Consider the following 17,477-nt stretch of genomic DNA (forward strand, 5'->3'; position numbering starts at 1 on the left):
ACGTAAACTGAAGTCACCCCGAATCCATGTAACAATGTGACTAGCAGCCAATCAAATCCATCGCAGCCGATGGCCCCGCCCCGTCTGGACCCCTCGGCCCGTTAACCCACAATCTCCCAGTCATTTGTTTAGACTCAGACGCGCTCTGAGAGGCGGAGCGGTGACAAAACGTTTTCTACGGCAGAACACATTGTAATTGTGTTTGAAAATCTACTGTCATCCACTGAATCACTGGTGCGGATATTCAACAGATGCTTACGTTATTTAATTACGAAAGCACGCGAAACTTAAGGTTTAAGTCACATATATACTGTACATTTGCGCGTCATTGTATATAACGCATTGGCAGATGACAGACCGGTGCACTGCAGTGTTTACTTGTACACTCTTCTTTTTCGTAAATGATAAAATTTGAAATCCAATTTGCCATTAAATTCACAATTAAATTTCCACATAAGAGTGACAGCTGCACAATAAATGTAAAATAAGAATGATGTGCAGTGCTTTCATCGAACAGAAAGCCTCCCTTTTTCAGCAAAAAATCTAGATGGACACTAAGCATAGGTGTGTGTGCGTCCTTTAGGGGGTCTTACATTTATTTTAAATAAATCAGCATTATAGCCTATTAAAATATTTTAAAAGTTAAAGCGTTAAATCTGCTATAAAATTATAAGCGTAATAGCCTATATAATGTGTAACATTTCTTACACTGGAGAAAAACACTGAGCTCACACTGAATTTTCTTTTTCTTTTCTTTTTTTCTTGCCTGCAGCGTCCAGGCTTGGCAAACAATATTAAGACTTTATAATACCATTTAAGACATTTAATGGCCCTCAACAATTGTTAGAGGATCTAAAACTGTTGTACTGGCAAACTCTGTGGGATTGTTTGATATTTGATTACTCTTCAGATATATTTACCCATGTTATGTTTAACATCATTATGTTGAGCAGCTACGATTAATAAAAAATATATAATAAAAACAAGCTTAGCTTATTTTTTATTATTATTATTTAATCAGAAGCACAAGAACACAAATTGTTGTTTGGGGAGACTTGAAAAATAAACTTTTATCATTTTATGGTGTATAGTGGATCTCACTGATATATTTGTCCCTGTAATATACTAAAACTGACTCAGCAAGTAATAAACACTGACCTCTAGTGATTTCTACTAGCATAAAACACAACACAGACCTTTAGAAAGTTTAGAGAAAGATCACCCAATGGCATAGTGTTCCCATTTTTATAGTATTCAAATTTGGACTATATTCACTGAAACAATGAGCACTTTAAAAAAACCTCTCTCTTCTCAAACATCCAGACTGCGGATGGGGTCGGACCATGATGTCATTGCACAAAGTCTTTCAGTGATGTCAGTCGCAGATTTTAGTGAAGCATACACAGACCCTGTTCCCACACTTCAGTCAATGCAGCCCTTTCTGCCATCCATCTCAGACCCAGCTGGACTCTAGCAGGCATGCCAGTGCCAGTGCAGCAGTGGGCCCTGAGAAAGTGATGCCCCTTTGGCTCCTCTGGAGCCCCCGGAATGAGAGCGAGAGACGGAGAATCGAGAGACATGCAACTTGCAACTAGGAACATGTGGGCATTGTGGGATTTGTCTATGAAAGAGTTTAAATGGAATGATGTATTATGAGGTGAGGTTAGTGAAAGTGCCTGAGCCTGTAATTTACAGTCAGGCTTCTTATACTGGCATTATGATAGTGCAAAGCGAAGGAAATGGAGAGCAGAAATATAAATTAAACTGGGTGGATGAAGGGTGAGCCTGGGAAACATTATGAGGTGTCTCCTGCTGTGCTGAGCTATGTTTGTTATTGTGGCTTGTGGATGTAAGCGCAGGTCATGAGCACACACACATTTAGACATACTTGCGCATTCATTGTTTTTATTTTACCTTTTCCATTCTCTTTTAAACAGACTTGCACATACTATTACTTGGCACAACTATGTTAACATGCATTCACTGTAAATGTAAAGTGGTGGCCCTTACAATGTTTACATGCTCACGCTGTATGTTCAGCTATCATAACAGGATGCGTAACACTTTCTACTGCAAACATATTCAGCTTCAGACTAGGCAAAGTAGGTCAAACCTGTTATACAATGGGGAATCTTTTTAAGGAGCATAAATGCAATTAAGTTGATCTGCAAAAAGGCATAAGCAGGAAGTCACAGGATGGTACTAAATCAGTACAGCGAGAGCGGACAAACTGTCATCACGAGTGGGAACAGGGAAATGTATGCTGCACACTCACTCCTGTCATGGGTACTAATAGCTTGTGTTCAAGAAGGGATACGATTTAGCGCCATGGACACAAAGTCTCCAAAGAAGTATTTGAGTGCATAATGTGGAGAAAAACATGAGATTGTCATTCTGAGAACAGGGGGAGGTTTCCTGGTATCAGTCCATAAACAGTGGCATGGTGTTGCCCATGTGAGAGGCTTGTGAGGTTGTGTGCAGAACATCTAAACAAAGATAAGATTTATAAAAACAATGCAGATAAAATGAGTGAAAAAAGGGAATGAGTATAGAATGAAAGGGGAAAAAAGAAAGAATGTTTATATATATGGCCATTAATTAAAATTTGGCTATAAATTGTAAAACAAAATAAGGCACAATGTATTGCATTGTGAAGGAATTTTCCATGTTTTTTTTAAAGGTGTTTTAGCTATATTTTGCATTTTGCTCTTCATTGCGTAGTATATTATGGGTTAAAGGAAATGTCCTTAAAATTATTGAATAATGTCCTGGCAGAAAATTATGGTAACACGTTCATATAGGGACCGATTCTTACTATTAATTAGTTGCTAATTAATACATAAGATGTTGGCTGTTTATTAGTACTTATACAGCACATATTCTGCATGACCATATTCTACATCCCTATTCCTACCCTATATCTAAATTTAACAACTACCTTACTAACTATTAATAAGCAGCAAATTAGGAGTTAATTGAGGCAAAAGTCGTAGTTAATGGTTTGTTAATAGCGAGAACTGGACCTTAAAATAAAGTGTGACCAAAATTACTTTTTTTCCCAGTGTAATTATTATGAAATTGATCATTTTACTTGAAGAGGGGAGTCACAGTTATATTCAAATTAGATTTTAATCTAAACAGAACTAAAGTGTATAGCTATAAATTACTTAAATCAGAAATTATCAATCCAAATGAATCCAGTCAGGTTTAATGAACAGAAAGTTTAGAAGTAGGCTACATTTATTGGAGATTACAGGGGTATGATGGAGGTGGGCACAGAGGGGAGAATGTGAGACAGACTTTATCTCCCCAACACTAGGACAGGCCACACCGTCTTATCAATGCACAATTTCAAGCTCTCCAAGCATGTTAACACTGTGAGTTCAGTCCAGCTGTCAGTGTACAACACGTGACCTACTTACTGTGCTGATTTATTGCACACTAGGTGTCAACTTTCATCCAAAGTATGTAAAAAATTTCTCATACAGTGGTAACTTTTCTTTTAAACATGGGAGGGCAAAATGTTAATAGCATTAAAAACATACAACGTGCTGTCCGATTCCTGAAATTAATGGCTCTTATGAGCTGGTGCTTTTGGGTGAACCAAAAACAAAACAAAAAAAGCATGACTGTGTGGCCCGATTCACAACAAACTCTGTTTATTTTTAATGAATCACAAACATACAGCATTACCAGTATGTCCTGATTCATAAACACACGACTCTCATAAAGCAATTATTTTTAGTGAATCATAAAGATACAATGTGGCTCAATTAATTAACAAACAACTCTAATGAGCCAGTTCTGTTTCGCGAATCAAAAAACATACAGCTTGACCAATGTGTCTCAGTTCATTAACAAACAACTCCCATTAGCTGGTTCTACATGAACAGTTTTAAAAGACAAATCAGCACTTTGAAAAACTTCAAAATACTGTATAACATGTAGCACCATCACACAGAAAGTTTCTTTCACATGTAAGCATTTTTTTTGTAATGTACCCTAAATAAATCACAATTGAATTGTGAAATCTGTATCGATGCCCAGCCCTAGTACAAACACAAAGCGGAGGCCAGCACTCATATGATACACCCAACTGCAATACCACCTCCCAAACACAACTTCTCCACCCAGCACTCTAGAGAATGCTGTGATGCTGTTGTTTGCTTGATGGCAACTACACTCCTCCTACTGCCTACAACAGGTTTGAAGAAATGATAGATGAGAGATTCTTCGCTTTATGCATTCTTCGGTGACATAAAGCAGCTTTGATGAAGATGGAATGAGCTTAACCCTGCTCTAGACTTCACTCAAGCCCACTCCCCAGCTTCCATTAGGATGGGGTTATTAATAATACTTTCAAGCCACCGACAGACACTGCTGCAAATCTGCAGTCAGATTTTTTTTCTTTTTCAGTGGACAATTTCACATCTAACTTTAGATGATAAATGCTTTTACAGTCACTCTGAGCTACTACAGGTCTTATGTGCTTATCCCATAACATGTAAGACATAGTCAGATGTGATTTTGATAACTGCATCCTCGTGGTTCATATCTTTACTATTACAATAACATCTAATCTTTTAGTACAATAGGAGACGGACATGCTGCTTCTTTTAGCAAGATGTGACTCGTGTTAAAAGTGAACATCTTTAAGCAGAACCCGCTCAAATGAAGAGGCTAATCTCATTAAGCCTTTACCCAGCTGTTTAATCACAGGGCTACACCGGGGCCAGTACGGCTTAAGCTTCCTTCAAGAGAACTTTGGCTTGAATTAATTGAATAATATAATTTTGCACATACAGGTTGAAATTTGAGACTATAATGACAGACATGACTCGTTTTTGCGCTATAACACAACAGATAATGAAAGGGATATCAAGTCCACTTTTCAGGAGATGTAGATCTTCCTTTTTTTCCCTTAAGCCTTATAACATGTCAGTGACATCATTACCAGTTGATTATGCACCCATGTTTAATTTCAAAGAACTATGTGATTAGCCTTAAGTCAAATGACTACCTCTCTGAAATGGCGTCCTTTTGAAGCTGCAGTCTGAAAAGCTGCAGTCATACCCTTTTATTTGTTTTTTATCCACAGGGTTAAGGGGATTGAGTTAAGGAAAATAAATTAAGATGTATTTTTTGCAAATACATAACAAAATGATTTATTTGTTTAGCCCATCAATCACTATTGTGATGTGTGGAATGAAATTACTCAGTGCTATCTGATAGCGATTCTGAACCATTCTGAACCAAATGAAGGTCTTACAGGTTTGGAATAACTTGAGGGTGAGTAACTGACCCTTCGCAAAGAAGGTTTTAGTTACTGTTGCCATGACCGACAAACAATGCGCTTTCACACTACAAATTATGTTCTCATACAGTGAAAAATATATCGCAGAGCAAAGAGGAAACTGACAACACACTGACACACAAGGGAGAGCAGGTTACTTCTGGTATTTTAAATTGTGTCATTTTTAAAGAAATTAAAACAATAAATACCGTTTTGTGGCTCTTCAATGTGTCGTGACTCGTGACAGATCACTGTTGCCTCAGTTAAAACACGTGAACTAATCATCTTTTCATAAGCACGAAATGAATATGAATAAGCATCTGAAAGTGTTTTATTTCAACCGTGGAACACACCATTTTTCAAGCTTAAGTCCACCGAAGTTAGTCTACTCTCGATCCTGTCTGATTTGTGGTTAAGGCTAGAAGGGATACAGCTGCGCATAGGGATACTGGACATTCGCATTTACATATTTTATGAGCCAGAAATATAACGTGAAACCTGTGAAAATGGATTTTAAAAAGCACATGGCACTATAGTTTCATCAATTTAGAGTGTCGCAGTGACTGTCTTTTTGCAGTAAAGGACCTGTCATGGTTAAATGAGTGGGAAGATGGCACGAGATTAGCTGCATTGAAAACAGATGAGCACACATGTGCATAAACAGCTCCCAATTTTGTCCACAGAATGATAAGAGCACACGTTTTAACATATTATTTTATTATTTAACACTCAGTATTTAACTTAAGCGCTGTAAGCGATGGATCTAGCGCCGGACATGACAGATTTCTGGTACGCAAAATAAGTACTTTAAAGGAATAGCTTAGTTTATTGTCGTTACAGTGGCAGCCAACAACATCATAGCTTAACCCTCCGCACATTTTTATATTTACTTATATTGAAAATGTTTCAATTCAGTCAATCTTTTTTACCCCGTTTTAACATGTATTTCTATGGAGACCGGCTGTGGCTGTCGGGCAAGATGGCGAATAACAGCGGCGGCACATAATATCCGAGTTCTGATTGGTCAGATTGCCTGTCAATCAAGCTCATTGCGAATTGTCAATTAATGACAGAATTTTCATTTTTGGGTGAACTATCCCTTTAACTGTTATCAGCATGGGCTATACTGGACTGAACCAGCTAGTTCAACCCGAAACCATAAACCAGCTTGGAATATTATGAAAATCTTGTCAGTGAGGTGTAGAAACTGGAAGAACAATAAAAATGAAAACAGGTTTTATTTGGCAAATTATTTATTTTTTCAGGGACATGTTGGTGTACATAAAATATGAACACACAAAAAGTAATTATGAGGCACACCTACTGGAAAGCCTCTAGTTTGTATTAAACTGGAAAACCAGTATAACATTGCATTCGAAAAATGTTGCAGAGTACAGGAGGATAGGCAGATTTGATCAAGTTAATTAAATATGTTAACATGCCAAAACAAACATCTCTGCAACAACTGCAGGCAAAATTAGAACCTGGTTGTACACAGCCGGGGGAATGAGGAAGTTCCACAGCACTGCTGTTATTCTGCTGGTAGCTGAACCTGAAAACAAACCACTAAAAGCCATTGCACACTGAGTCTGAAATTTTAATCTGAAATTTTTGCACGTTAAAAAATAAATACGACCTCATGTTGGGACACTGCCTCCGAAACTTTTGTCCTTCATAAAAATTTGGATCAGGTTCGATTTTCTGTGTTTTCGCATCGGTAGCAAGCATCTTGATAGGAAAGAATGACGAATATTTAAAAAAGTGAAAAGAAAAAACGCATACAAAAACTTCGGATTTAAGGACCTTAAGTCTTAAAGGGGTGGTTTACTGCCTTTTTTCTTTGCTTGATTGTGTTTATGGGGTGCAATATAACATTCGTCTTCGTGTTTCGTTTGTTAAAAAACGCCTTATTTTTCATAAATTTCACCTTTATTGTAAGCCGCTTTCTCCTCTGTCATTTGAACGACCGGTTGAGTTCCTGATTCTATGAAACCACTCCCTCAGAAACAGGCAATGGGCTCTGATTGGTTAGTTGGGCTGGTGTGTTGTGATTGGCTAAACTGCATACTGCACATTGTCCGGAAACTTCACGCCCATTAGCTTTACGGGCGACAGTTGCATGTGCTCCGGTCAAATGTAAATAATGGTGTCAATATTGCCGTATCAGTTTGAGCCAGAATCAGACCCAGAAAGCGGTAATGAAGAGACTCAAGCAGAACCTCCACAAACATGGCTCTTACAAAACGTTTCTGAAAGGTAATTTTTTTTTATTTTATTATTCTCTCAAAGAATTTCGATACGCTGTTACTTGAAAATGCTACTGCTGTTTGTTAGCTTTTGAGATACGGTTTTCTCCTGATTAAACATTTAATATAACTGAATACATGACTGAGTAATTACATGAAAAATTACGTCATAAAGTATACATGGAAAATACATTTACAAAATTAGTACATAATTACAAATTCGGGTCCAAAATGTTTGTACGCGTTTGTCATAGACACACGAAATAGCATAACTAACTGGCGTTGGCATTTGTTTACGTCCTTGATAAAACTAAAACATTACGTCTGAAATTATACATGCAAATACATTTAAAATGATTAAATCTTACTTACAGGTTGTGGCCCAACAACTGCTGCCTCTGGTTTTAAAGTTGGAACTACTCCATGTTTTAGTAATAGTTTCTGGTTGAATCCGGCATTGAACTTGTGTAGATTCTGGAAGCTGTCTTCCGTAAAATGCGCAGCACAGAGAGCTAATTTACGATTCTAATTGTCAGGAACATAATCAAACATAAATTTTAACCATTGTTGACGAACAACAGCGTCCATAGGAAGCCCGAACACAGAAGACCTGACAGCTGGGTGAAAATAACACACTTTCGACGGCATGTCTACAGCTCTCCACTATAACTCTTCCTCTTCAACAAAGCCGCAGAACATGGCCTTGCCCCCTTTTTTGCATGTTCCGGAGGGAGGGTTGATGTAAATTTATGGGTTTGTTACGTATAAAACCCGGGAAGTATCTTGTTGTAGTCCCATTTGAGTCGTTTTTGTAGGCATTAAACTTCCTGATTTTTAAAAGATATCTCCGCTTACGTTGAACTTTCATCGCAGCAACTTTGCAGATACTGTTCATGCACCAACAGCAACATTACACACTATTTAAAATGAAAAAAGTGAAATCGCAATCAACCACCTCTTTAAAGGACATTCTGTTGCTGCGATTTTGTTTCATACTAGTCTCACATTTTTCTCTGTCACTCCTCATTTTCCTCTCTCTCTGTTTTGGGTTTTCAGAGAGAACAGGAAGGGGTTGTTGTTGAGATAATTGGTAAATGTAACTGCCTTGGAATGTATTACCAAACTGTTTAAAACTGGGAAAAGAGGAGTAAATAAATAAAATTAGGGCCAGAAATAGAAAAATTGTAACCAAAAAGAGGAACTGATATGTACACAGAATATAATAAAAGACAAAAGCTCATAGAATATATACACAAACACATGCACACACAACAAATTGACTGTCTGGTACCCAGCTGAACACTTAAAACAGCATCTCCGAAAAGCACTGGAAAAATCTATATCAGTGTTATTTCTGTGCCTGTCACATTAGATTCTTATTGGCCAACAGTAACGAATCACATGTCATCACAGCATAAACTGCATACAGTTTTCATCCAAATTTTCAGGCTTTTACTATTTTATAATAAGATGTTTACTGTAAAATTAAAACACTATGATCAATTGTTAGCTCTAAAACAAGAAGTACTACTGTCATTGACATATGCTAATGTACTGATCACATAATGATTGGGAGGGACTGTGGCAGAGTGGTAGTGCAAGATGCCAGTACACACCCTGTCATGTGAATTTTAATAGACTCAACAATAAAACCTGCTCTTCTGACAAGACAAATTGGGGTAACAAAAGTGTACTTGCCAGGGGTCAATAAAGGACAGAGAATTTGTATAAAAGGATTCTTGCAAATAATACTCAACATATATAACCAAAAATGTACCTGAGCGTAAGTAAAAAGTTAACATTTAACTGTACTTAAGTTTTAAATATTAAGGTTTGCCTTTAGAAATTGACTCATGCAATCAAATGACAGAGGAGACTTTCTCAATAAAGTACCTGGAATAGACTTTTTAGTCTTTATTTTATTTTATGTCATTTTTGGCACATTTAATCCGGAATTGACAAAACCTGCAGTGTCTGTATTTTTCAAGTTATTAATTAAATTATATTATTCCGAAATATAATTAAGAGTGCAATTGCTGTGCCATTGAATTGCAAAAATAATGATTGTTTGACTTAAAACAGTTTTCTGAACACTACCCAATTACAATTATAGTAATGAAGTACAATTATTTGAGTACCGTCCAGCCCTTTACCTCCATATACAGTATACAGCAGCACTTTTTAGACACTAGAGTCAAGTCAGACTTGACTTGAAAATATATATTGTTTTATCATTTAAAACTGACTCCTTTTTATGAAATGTAGTCTTGAAAAGTTTGTACTGTTTTGTACTTATACCACTAGGTTTTCTGTTGTTATATCATGCGACGACATCATACATTTGTACGTCTAGTATACAGAAAAGCTCCTATGAAAGCAATCTGTTATGTCTTGGATGACGATACAGTGAGCTGCATTGTGTGCCACTGTACAAGGGAGTCTTCTTGTCTTTTATGCTTCATTATGGGAGGAATTACAGCAGTAGTAGCCAGTTTCGATTTGTGGGTGTTTTGCACAAAATGCCACACCAGCCACTCCTAGCGGTACAGGCTTTTCCTGATGACTAACTTTGTGTGTTTGCTGACTACTACTGTATCTGCTTTTTATCATGTTGGGTGTGATATTTTGGAATGTGGTTTTCAGGCTTTGCCAGGTCAACGGGTCAGGTTGGATTTGTACATTTACTTTATAAAAAGCAAAAGATTTGAATGGCATTTTAATTTTATTCTACACTGTGTGTATGTGTGTCTTCCTGCAATCTGTAAATCAGAAACTGAATAGTGACCTCATCACCAAATGAGGTTTTTCCGCTGTAAAATAAAGAATGTCAAACAAGATGGAGATGTCATGATATCTAGGTTTTACTCTGATTAACTCTCTTTCACACACAAACATACATGCAGATACAGTGAATACAGTCAAATATACACAAGGCGTAGCATAGGCGTGCTAAAAGGGCCTCTTAATTCTCAGTTAATGAATCCCACACCTACTCAAGCAAGCCTTATGAAAAGATTTTTAAGTGAGTCATTGTTTTGCACTGCTGTAAGTTTTGGGCTCAGGAAGTTATGGGAGATACGTGAATCTGAATGGTCAAGGAAACATAATTTGCTGAAGCCACAGAGTCATGATCCAAAAGCAACTGATAAATGTGCTGCACTGACTGGATCAGACTGGTGCCCATCCCTACAGACTCTATGGAGGCCTCTTAATTTGAAAAGAAATGTTTAAACTGTTTAAAACGGCCTGTTTGTTCCTTAACATGCAAGCAGTGACACACACACACAATTATCACACACAATAGGCCTCATTTAAATATAGGAGCATCAAATCTATGATCACGTTGCTTTTGTGTAGTTACTCTTTGCAAAGCACCTGGATTAGACCCAGAAGTTGCACACACTGAACAAGCAAATTATCCTCTTGACATCTCTGTAAATTTTAAATTATTCTTCTCTCAAATGTTCATAGTGATATGGAAAAAGACAAACAAAACATGACACATACAGTTAACATCTGTCAACTGTTTTATCAGAGCAAACAAACCTGCAGTACATTAACCGCAACCTGAGAAAATATGTAAAATTTGCATACAAAAATAAAAAAACCTACCTCACAGACAACAGACTTAAACAGAATGCAATATTAAAAATGAGACAGTTACCAAAAGTTATTCTTTTAAATTGTATGTGATTGTATAGGGGAACATCTTTTAAAATTCAAAACAACACTGTCAGATGAAAAACTTTAATCTAACTTCAGGAGTCAATGACTCCTTTAGTGGCAAGCAGTCTTGGGTGACTGAGTTCATGCTCCCCAAAAGTGTGTCAATAGTTCTGCAATGTGCAACCCTGTCTGCAATCTCCATTGATCTTGAAGCAAACACACATGAACAGACTGACGTAGAGTAGGAGAGGGAACCTGGACTAGGACGGGGAGGTGACAGGGTGAGGAAAGGGTGAGGGGGGGGGGCAGTGTACCTTATCATTGGACAATTTCAGCATAACACTTGCCCGTCCTCAAGTTTCTCTGCACTGTCACTCATTTACTGCCTGTGTCTGTGTGCATGAAACATGTTCATACCACTAAAGCATTTACAACCAAAGCAATGAGGTACAATTTTATCATTTTGTTATCATTTATTACAAATAAACTTTATTAATATAATTATTAATGTATTGACTTCTTCATTTATTAACTGGCAAGTGGGAATCTCTTATTGGCAATACTTCCATGTAGGCCTCTGTATCACTCTATTTGCTCAGACAGGGCCAAGTGTGACAAAGACTGAAACCATAAGTTAAAAAAAAAGTTAGAAAAGGAGTGAGAAGGGTTATATGACTTTTAGCAAAGTTTCTCAATTGTCTCAGCTTCAAGCTGCATGCCGCACACAGTCTGTTCAGTGAGACTCTAACGCATATAACTCACAAAAATTGCAAGCACTGCCTAAAATCACCTGTTTCAAATGGCTGGCGCTACCCCTGATTTTTATCAGTTAAGTTTTACATGAGGCACTTAATAATAAGTAAACCTAATGCATAAGCAGAATTGGATATTATACTTGTTTTCTGATATTTGTCTGTGAAAGAATCAGTACTGGATGTAAGAAATTTTATTTTATTTTTTTATATTTTCTATTTTCTGAGTATTTTTGTACAATCTGTTGCACCACTATTTAAATTCATTATTTTGGCAATGTATTTCAGTGCTCTTGTCGATCAAACACTAAAGCATGGTGCAAGGGTTTGATTCCAGGGGATCCATGTATTAATTAAATATATATGAATGCAATGTAGCTGCTTTGTATAAAAGTATCTGCCAAATACATAAATAGATAACCCTACACATAAAAACTAAAACTTTGCCTGGTCACTGTACATTTCAGATGGTCTCTTTCTAACTAAGTGGGTAGTTCTTCTCCAGAATAAGGTACAATAAGGACCAGAATTTTAAAGTTGTGCTATGTGATACTATTCAAAAAGTTCACTTACTCGCTGCATTAATGCCAAGTTCTGTCATGAAACTCTAGATGGCTCCGGATGATGGGTCATTAATGCAAATTGATGATATTCACAGCTTTAAACTACTTGGCACAAGCTGATTGGTTCATGTTGCCTACACAGTCATTCAGCTTACTACTTTACATTTAAATGGCTAGTAACTAGAGGATTCCACAGCATGCTTTCAGAGTTCCTCTGAAACCCTCCACCTTCCCCAGCTCCACCTGTTTAGATCTGCTACAGGTTATTTTATAGGGGTGTAACGATTCATCGATATGGATCAATACATCGATACAATGTCTGACGATACGATGCATCGATGCCACGCTTAAAATATCGATATCTGTAGTATAAATAGGCACCTTTATTTTGGCACTGTCCACATTTTCATGTAATGTCCGTCTATGCATTACCGCCAATGCGTGCATTATCGTTCAATCTCACGTATCAGGACTCGATATAAGCACTGCCCGAAGGCACAAGGCGAGCATAAAAGACGCTCGGGATTGTTGGTGTAACAGTCGAGCGCTGTGTGAGAAGTTTTCAGCGCACACATCTGAAGCACACGCACACAGACAGCCGCGCGAATACTAAATTGAGCTCTCTTCCGATTTTTTGTGCATGGATGAATAAATACAGACAAAATTACATCAAAATGCGTGTTTTGGCGAATATCCTAGCAAACACAATCAGTTAGGCATACGTCTTAACGTAAACCAGTTGTGTGTATCAGTAAATTAAATCCGTGCTTTCTTTTTAAAGTGAAAGCAAACTGATAAAAAATCTAATGCTGTCAAAAAAAATACAAGTGCTTACTGCTCCTTAGTAAATAACCTTTGTAACATCAAAAATTATTAATCTATAGTTAATTTATACAGTGAAGACTATGCAGTTATTTTACATTTGATTGCGTAACTGAAAATTAATTTTAGCCTGAGCTGAAAAACCTGAAAAACACTGTTTATTGAACTTGTGTCTTTGTTCTACTGTATTTATTTTCTGCTATTGCTTGCAATTTGGTTATATGTAGAAACGTTTTTAGCACTGAGCCCATAGCAGCCAGAATTGTTTTTCCAATTGTTTATTTTCTTTATTATTAAAAAAAAAGTTTATAGGCCTATTTTATGTTGTTGTGAATGTCCCAATTGAGGTACAGGATGTGAAAATTTCAGATAAATGTTCATGTTATATATTTTGGTTGCATTATAATATCATATCATTATAGTATCATCTCCTGTATCGAATCGAATCGTATCGTGTAATTTTTTGAGGTATCGGCAAATATCGATTCGCTCGGTATGAGAATCAATATTGTATCATGACGAACCATCCGATTTACACCCCTATTATTTTATATGCTATTTGTGCAGCAGCAGTATGTCTTAAATGCTCACAGCACTGTATTGCCGTATGCGTTGGCAGTTACAAGTTCCTGTACTTGCTTGCAGCAGCAATAATCTACAGCAATATGTAGCCAACATAACCAACAGCAGCATAGCAGATCTAGTCTGCCAAGACCAAATAAAGTAACATTGTCATATTCATGCTATAGTTATAATATATCTAGTTTACAGCTTGTTTTCTAAAATTCAGCCTTTTCCTACCTCCCAGACTGTCTCATAATCAATGTTATATGACATACAAGAAGCTGTTTTGCTGTAACTCATTCTCACTCCCCTTTTCAAACCCTCTCTTTGTCTTTTTGTATGCAGCAGCGCCTTCTTCAGCTGAGATCCTTTTCCCCACAACCTCTTGTGAGTCTTCCCAAGGATCTACTCTCTTCTTTCTCCTCCCATTCCCTCTCCCACTCTTTTCTCTCGCTATCGGCCTGCTTTCCTGGCCTCAACTTTCTTTGCACACAGACTCTCCGCTTTCAAAAACAACTGCGAGAGCAGCCAAAAACACAGAGGGAGACAGAACACTGTACAATGACCGTCTCTCCAAACTGCATTGCTCCAGCACAGACCGACATCATGTGCTTTGGGGAAAAGAAGCATGTTTGTTTTTCCCCATGTTTGCATATGCGTGTGTGCAGAGGTCAGCTGCTGACAGGCGCCAAGAATGAACAGCACTTGTCTACATGTGATGTCATGTATGCATTTAGCATACAGAATTCTTCCCATGTGCTCCATGTGCATGCTTCACTCATCCTGTCATGTGTTGTGGCACGTCCCTCTATCTGCACACTGGAATTTCGGCCTCTCTATGTATTCCTACTGGAATCTGGATGGCACTTTGCCCCGGTAGAGAAAGTGGAATGCGGAACGCCCCCCTCCCCCATCTTGTATCAGGCCATAAGGGAGCCCACGACCAAGTTAAAGTTGCTCAATACAATGCCCCGGGTCTTATATAGCTCCCAGCTGCGTGGAGCTAGCCAGCTCCTTGGAGCTCGAGAGATCTGGAATGTTTGGAGTGCAAGCATGCTGGAAAGCTCAAGTCACCAACAACAATCTCTTGGAGATGGAGTAGAGAGAAAAAGAACGATAGAGAGAGAGAAATAAAGACAGGGCAGTAACATATTCCACAGTCTGCCTTGCTGTAAAAACAGCAACAGTTTTATTTCCATGACAGATAACAAATGGATGTAAATACTTGCAATTGTATTCCTTAACTGGCTTTAACTGTCAGTAATAATGTATTTACGGTTATTATTGAACAGCAAATATAGTTGGTGGGTGTTTCCCACAATAACTATTTATAGAAGCGATTATTGTGCATTTATTCTTGCTTCTCTGATTCATTATTAATACAATAGAGCAGTGAAGGTGCGGTGTGGATTATGACAAGACAGTCAGTGTTTACTCAGCTGAGCAAATTCCTCAAAATGTACGTGGAGAAATGTGGAACCAATATGAATTAATTACAGAATGCTATACACATCAATTATGAAGGGAAGGACTGAGATTACTATAACTGTAAACGTGCATTACGTGTTGCTGAAGCACAGGAGTTTTCAATAGCGGTGGCAGGAACTTTCAGCAAGACTCTTTTTTAACCCATGGATTTGGGATTAACAAAACTAAATGTTATTTTACAATAAATTTGATTCAATTCTTTAACTACAGTATAACATTTAACAGATGGTTGGAAAGAAATATAATGAGATATAGTTGGGCTGTCATAATGTCATGACCCACACCCCTTGAGTATCTTAGGGATCCCTGGTTAAACATCCTGGGTGTAGTGGAATCCTGAACCCATATAATTTACACCAGTGATACACACAGATTTGTTGTGTGTGTGTTTACAAAACAAACACTGGCTGTATCTCAAAACCTACTGAGCTACCTATACTTCGTGGGCATCATGTGCGCCTACAATATTTTTGACAAGAATACGCCTAGTGAATGTTGTCTACGTAGGCATAAACCTTCATCGTTATGTTTGGAGGATTTTAATTCTTCTCATTAACTTAATTCTGTTCAATTTCATTTGTGTTTTTGGATTTTTTTATTTTATTTTTTTTTTCAGTGAAGAACCACTGAAAGGGGTTGAAAAAGTCCAATGAACAGTAGGTTATCACTTCAGTCATAGGGTGTCACTTTGGCACCACTTTGATTTCACTTAAATTTAAAGGCAACAATTAAACTGAATTTTAGTACTATTTTAGTAGCAATATTTCACAGCGAACAAAAGTGAGATTTGCATTCTCGAAAACAAGGGATTGCGTTTAAAAACGGTGAAAAACTCTGCAAATCACACTCGGTACATACAACAAAACATTTAATATTATATCAAACTTACCTACCTTGTGATTTCGCCTCGTGAATCTTTCGGGTTACGCGCGTCAGTAAAGCGCTCACTGCCTTCTACTTACAAAAGCACACAGTTTTGTGTCCTTCTTCCTTAAAGATAAAAGAAAAAGGAGTTAGTCATCGAGCTGGGACAGCCCAAAATTCTTGGGAGGGACCGTAGCCTAGATACAGACCAGCAGTTCTGAGATCGACGAGCTTCGATTCGGAGTCTCTTCCAAACAGACCAGACGAAGTGTCCTGGCGTGGTGCTGATGCGAGTTTTCTGTCTCGCCCTTTTGAGTTTGTCACGCCTTTGAAAAGAGACGGACACAATTATCTCTCGGCTTTGCCACAACTCTGAAGGAATGCAGTTCGGGATATCCAGATAGCAACGTAACCACAAACCCACAAAACGACTAAACAAAGCAGGTCTCTCCGCTGGTTTGGGGGTCAAATGAATCGCGCGAATCAAAAAGTCGCTGTGAATCATGTGAGTCCATCAGCGTGATAACGGGGAATGCAACTTTTTATTATTCAGTCCGCGCAAACGTGTCCAAGTTGTCTACGGGCGGCCCAAAGCTACATGCCTGCGATTCCTTTGTCTACCCTAACCCATCCTCCCACCCTGTAACATGTGAACTGCCCCTGTCTGTCACAGTGGCGTGCTCACCGAATCGCGTCCAGTCGCCTTTTGCCCCTAATGCCGACTCTGTCTCGCTCTGGCTGTTGTCATATGCTGTCCACTTGCTGTCCTGTCAAGTCCACTGACGAACGCCAGCGCCTATTAACAGCTTGACGACACTGACACTACAGCGCCACTCCCATCCATTCATAAAGTGGAGCGCGAGCGATTCAACCTACAGCTCGCGCTGGAGCGCGTGGACAGTCCATGGCTCGTGTTCGCACGCCTCTCAAAGGCTGAAATTGTCATGTGTGTGCAAACGATTGTGTTTGCTAACACGGCCATTTCTGTGTTCTAAACATAGATAGGCTTGTGAATGGTTAAATTTAGCTATGAACTAATTTGGGTTTACAAGCCTACTGTGATTAAGTAAATGCTATTAATAACTCACATAAGGTAAACATTACCGTCAATCAATTTATTTCCATGTAATCAGTGACTTCTAAAGGAATGCATAACAGTAAATATTTACATTGCCAGATCAAAATAAATAAAAGGAATGGAAATATTTAAAATATAAAT

General features: G+C 38.0%; 1 protein-coding gene across 2 annotated transcripts in view; it reads right to left on the reverse strand.

Annotated features, from left to right (window-relative positions):
* Positions 1-16,584, reverse strand: part of LOC306870433 (rho-related BTB domain-containing protein 1-like) — a 50,352-nt gene extending 33,768 nt beyond the window's left edge. Inside the window, exons 1-2 of one of the 2 annotated variants that reach the window (XM_079417702.1) lie at positions 16,468-16,584; positions 16,288-16,384 (exon numbers count right to left, since the gene is read on the reverse strand). The gene's annotated coding sequence lies outside the window, so the exon portion shown is untranslated. Of the gene's footprint in view, positions 1-16,283; positions 16,385-16,467 lie in introns of both variants that reach the window. The other variant, XM_079417701.1, reaches the window with a different exon arrangement.
* Between the last annotated feature and the right edge of the window lie 893 nt (positions 16,585-17,477).

Source organism: Barbus barbus, assembly GCF_936440315.1.
Source record: "Barbus barbus genome assembly, chromosome: 5".
Taxonomy (NCBI): Eukaryota; Metazoa; Chordata; class Actinopteri; order Cypriniformes; family Cyprinidae; genus Barbus; species Barbus barbus.